Genomic DNA, 4882 nt, shown 5'->3' with positions numbered 1-4882 from the left:
GAAGAAAAATATACAAGGTGAATGGACTTTACAGGAATGCTGAGAGATGTATAATTAATTTGGCATGCTTCCAACAAAGAATATGATTGTGGGGGACTTTTTAGCTGATGATAAACATGCATCATCGTCCTTCCTACAGTAAGAACAGCAGAAATGTACACCCACACACTTCCGCTTACAACAGAAAACAGAACATGAGCTGTCCTGAAATACAAAATATACTGTATCAGGTTAGATTAACAGTGAAAACTCAAATACAAAATACTTTTTTGTCTGCCTAATGACACTCGATGATACACTTGATCCTGCAGTTTGTGATTTTAAATATTTGAAAATATCTTTAGATAGATTAGTTGTGTCTCATATCAGGGGATGCATCCTACAAAGGAAACTAGGCCACATAGACAGTGTCCTCCTTAGGACTCCGGCTGTGGAGACTGAAAGACTCCACAGACGTGTGCAATGGAGGATGATAGTCCTCCATTGCACACGTCTCTGGGCCTTCCTTCTTAGTTCTTGCCAGTTGCTGATTCTCTTCATATCCTCCTCCGTGTCCCTTCTCCAGCTGTTTCTAGGCCTGCCTCGCATTCTTTTTTCGTGTGGTTTCCAGGTCAAGGCCTGGTGTATGATGCTGGATGGCGGCTTCCCAGGACCACTTCCTCCTGAGGATTTGGCTGCCTACTGGGTTTTGTCCAGCTCTGTCCCACAGCTCAAGGTTGCTGATCTTGTCTGTCCACTTGATTTTAAAGGTTCTTCTCAGGCAGGTGTTTATGAAGGTTTGTATCCTGTGCTGTGTTGCTTTTGTTATTCTCCATGTCTCGGAGCCGTAGAGCAGGACTGATTTGAAGTTAGAGTTGAACATCCGGTGTTTGGTGGCTATGCGTGTCTCTCTGGAGGCCCAGACATTATTTAACATGATGATGGTTGCTCTTGCTTTCCCTATCCTGGCTGTTACATCCCGATCCGTGCCCCCCGGACAGTCTACCACACTTCCCAAGTACACAAAGGACTCCGTCTCTTTCACCTCTTCCCTTCCAATTATGACTGGTGTGTTGTTGGTAGTGTTTATCTTCCTGAGTTATGTCTTCTTTTTGCTGATGTTGTGTCCAGGTGGGTTGTCTTATCTTGCATCTGAGAATGCCAGATCGTCAGCAAAATCTAGGTCCTCTAGCTGTGACCAAAGTGTCCACTGGATCCCATTTCTCCTTCCTGTAGTAGTTGTACCCATAATCTAGTCGATAACCAGGAGGAAAAGAAGAGGCGACAGTAAGCACCCCTGATGTATGGGCTACCCTACACTTCATGTCCCTGTATGTACTCTGGATTAGAGATATAAACTTATCTGGTATACCGTAGTGTCTTAACATCTTCCACACGGTGGCTCTGTCTATACTGTCAAAGGCTTTTTCATGGTCAATGAAATTAATGTATAGAGGAGCGTTCCATTCCAGTTACTGCTCTATTATGATGCGTAAAGGTGGCAATCTGGTCGGCACAGGATCTGCTCTTACGGAAGCCTGCCTGCTCATCTCTCAGCTTAACATCCACTGCATCCCTCATTCTCACTAAGAGAATTCTGTTGAAAACTTTCCCTGCTGTTGATAGAAGCATAATCCCCCTATAGTTATCACAATTACTGAGATCCCCCTTCTTTGGCAGTTTGACAAGTATACCCTCTCTCCACTCAGAGGGAACCTGCTCCTCTTTCTAAATCTTATTGAAAAGGTTGTGCAGCATTGACTAAGCTTACTATGTCTGCTTTGAGGGCCTCTGCTGGTATGTCGTCTGGTCCTGCTGACTTCCCATTCCTAAGAGACATGATGGCCTTCTTAATCTCTACCTTTTTTTCTCTACCAGGTTTTCCTGTGTTGATAGGTAGCTGTGATTCTGCAGGTGGGATGTCTGGAGGTGCTTCCGGGACAGGTCAGTTAAGCAGCTCACTGAAGTGTTCTGCCTATCTTCTCAGCTGCTCTTCTGTTGTTGTGAGTGGATTACCCTCTTTATCCTTAACAGGTTTATCCACTTGCTGAAATGTACCTGCCAGCTTTCTCGTCGTCAGGTAGAGGTCCCTAAAATTTCCCTTCCCAGCTGCTTTCGCCGCCTGTGTATCTAAGTCTTCCAAGTGGTCTCTTTTGTCCTTCTTGATGCTCTTTTTAACTTCCTTATCCGGAGCTGTGTATGCTTTCTGTGCCTTTGCCTTCTCTGCTCTTGTCCGGCTTGTATTCAGTGTAGCTTTCTTTTGTTTCCTAGCTTCCAGCTTCTGCAGGGTGCTGAAGGAGATCCACTCTTCGTGCTGTGGTTTCTTCTTGTCCAAGACCTATTCACATGTGTCAAGTCACCCCTTCTTGGTCTATTGCCACTGGTCCTCAATATATGTATCCTCCTCCTTGAAGAGGTCCTGTAGTGGTTGAAACCTGTTGGAGAGGTTGAATTTGAATGATGTCTTTATTCTTGAGCAGACCCACGTTGAATCTTTTATGGGGATTGGTGATTGTGGGGTGGTTCTTCAGCCTTAGTCGAGCTGCCATCACACGAATGTGGTGGTCTGTTGACACATCTGCCACCCTCATTAACCTTTCATCACTCGATGTCGATCTGTTTTTCAGTGATACAGTCGGGAGATCTCCAAGTGGCTTTGTGGATTCACTTGTGCATGAAGATGCTGCCTCCTATCACTAACTGGTTGAGTGCGCACAGGTCTTTCCCCATTCTTGTTCATCTTACCTTGCCCTTGTTTTCCCATTACCTCCTCATGCCCTGTGTTATCCGACCCTATCTTGTCGTTGAGATCCCCCATAAGTACCATGATGTCTTTGTTTCTACTCTTGTCCTGCTCAGCTTGTAGTTGCTGGTAGAAGGCATCTTTCTTCTCTTCCTCCGCATCGTTTGTGGGAGCATAGCAATGTATGACCCTCAAGTTGATGCTGCTTTTCTTTGTGGCAACTTGGCAGAGATGATACGTGAGCTGACAGGTTCCCAGCCGATGAGTGCCCGCTATGCTTCCCGTGCCAACATCAAAGCGACTCCCTCTGAGTGATGTGCTCCCTCCTCTGTGTGTCCCGAGTAGAGTAACATCTCTCCCGTTGCTAGCCTAAGCTGCCTGTAACCATCTTGTTTCACTCAGCCCTAGTAGTGAGATGTTGTAGTTCCTCATTTGCTACCTGTGCTGTCCTCCCTGTTTTGTACATTCCATGTACCTATACTAATAGTTGTCTTGGGTGTCAGAAGGGGAGTCGGCCTTGCAGCTTCCATCTGGCTTTCACTGCCTTGCGTCATAATCCTTTCCTCTGCCAGGACGGGTTTTTCTCGGTGCTTCTGTAACTGACTGTTTTTCCGGGTAGGGTAGTTGGCCATACGCCAATCCTTTTCACCTCGGGGGAGAGGTGGCCCACATTTTGTCTGGCATCTACCCCTTGACCTGTCCAGCATGGGTGCCCCTGCCAGGAGTGGAGCACTCCCGCTGGCATAGTTCTCGGGGTCATTGAGACACAAGCCCTCACACCACTACAATGCGTGGTTTTAAGTTTTAAATGAGAGACATACATACAGTATATATAAAAACCTCAGTTCATATATATATGTATACATTACATTACATGTCATTTAGCAGACGCTTTTATCCAAAGCGACTTACAATGGGTATGAGCACAATCAGCCAGGGGTGGAATCGAACTTGCAACCGTTGCGACCATGATGTCTTTCACACACAGGGTACTGGTCTTAACCACTGAGCCCCCCCACCCTCACCCCCATATATTTTATATAATTATATATATATATATATATATAAACAATACTAATCTCATATATATTCTTGTTTCTGGTTAATTTCCCCATTGAGTTGCTAATTTTGAATTATATTATTTTATGTTTTTGTGTTATACTTGACCTTTGTTGCAAATGCAAAATGACAGCATTGCCATGAAATTTAGCTCAACATTCAGTATTTTTTTTCCCAAATAAACAACAGTCATTATGCCAATCTGAATGGGAAGCACCAAGCACTTGTTTTTCCTGGGAGTTTTCAACCTGCATTAATTTGAATTGGAGTGTTTACACAAGGTTTCCAAAGCTTCTACAGGACACTGGCATTATTAAAACTGCAGATCACATTATCTAAATAGATGAGAGGTATTTGTCTTCCTGTTGATAAATGTTAATTGACATCTCCCTCATACCATGGAGAATTCTTTAATACTTTCCCTGGTTTTATCAACAGTGAATTACTTCCCAATCTGTTCTTCACCCATCATTCACATTCACATTCCTTCTCCCAAAAGCAAAATCGTGTTTTTTCTTTGTGTATGTCTTCACTCGCAACCATCCTCCCTTTGCACACATATACCTGCATCGCTACCATGACAGGAGAGGAGAGAAAAAACAAAACATAGAGGGTAATTTATTTATTTTTGAACTGTGACGTCCAGCTCAATTTATCACCCCAACAAGCACCAGCACGCTGGATGCTCTTCCACATTGCTGAGTTGCTGAGAAAAAAGAAGATTAGTACTGGCTGTGTCTCTCCCACTTTGTCATCTCCTTATTTTGCTCTGAAGACAGCTCCACTTTCAGACCACTTACAACGTGTTTACATTCTTACATACTGTGCATTCGCATGTTGCCTCTGAGCTGAATTCAATTTGATTATGTCATAAGCAGTATGTATCATGAGTTGTCATGCAAGTTTCTGTTTATGCAATTATTTGCCCACTGAACATTGGAGCATAATGCTAACACTTAATTTGCACGGCAAAAAGCCCCATTGGTTTTCTCGATAGATTAATCTGGTAATGGCATCTCACTTGCATGCTTTGTGTACTGTTCGGTCATGTTTTCACACACACGTCATGCTCATGAGGTGAAGGTCTGTGATGCTTTGCAT

At 44.0% G+C, this 4882-nt stretch overlaps 1 pseudogene; it reads right to left on the bottom strand.

The window, feature by feature from the left end:
* Window positions 1-360: 360 nt before the first annotated feature.
* On the bottom strand, window positions 361-3154 carry LOC131454120 (uncharacterized; annotated as a pseudogene).
* Between the last annotated feature and the right edge of the window lie 1728 nt (window positions 3155-4882).

The sequence above is a fragment of the Solea solea genome, chromosome 2 (genome assembly GCF_958295425.1).
Source record: "Solea solea chromosome 2, fSolSol10.1, whole genome shotgun sequence".
Lineage (NCBI taxonomy): Eukaryota > Metazoa > Chordata > Actinopteri > Pleuronectiformes > Soleidae > Solea > Solea solea.
Note: the sequence above shows the minus strand (reverse complement) of the source record. Positions and strands in the feature narration are given on the sequence as shown.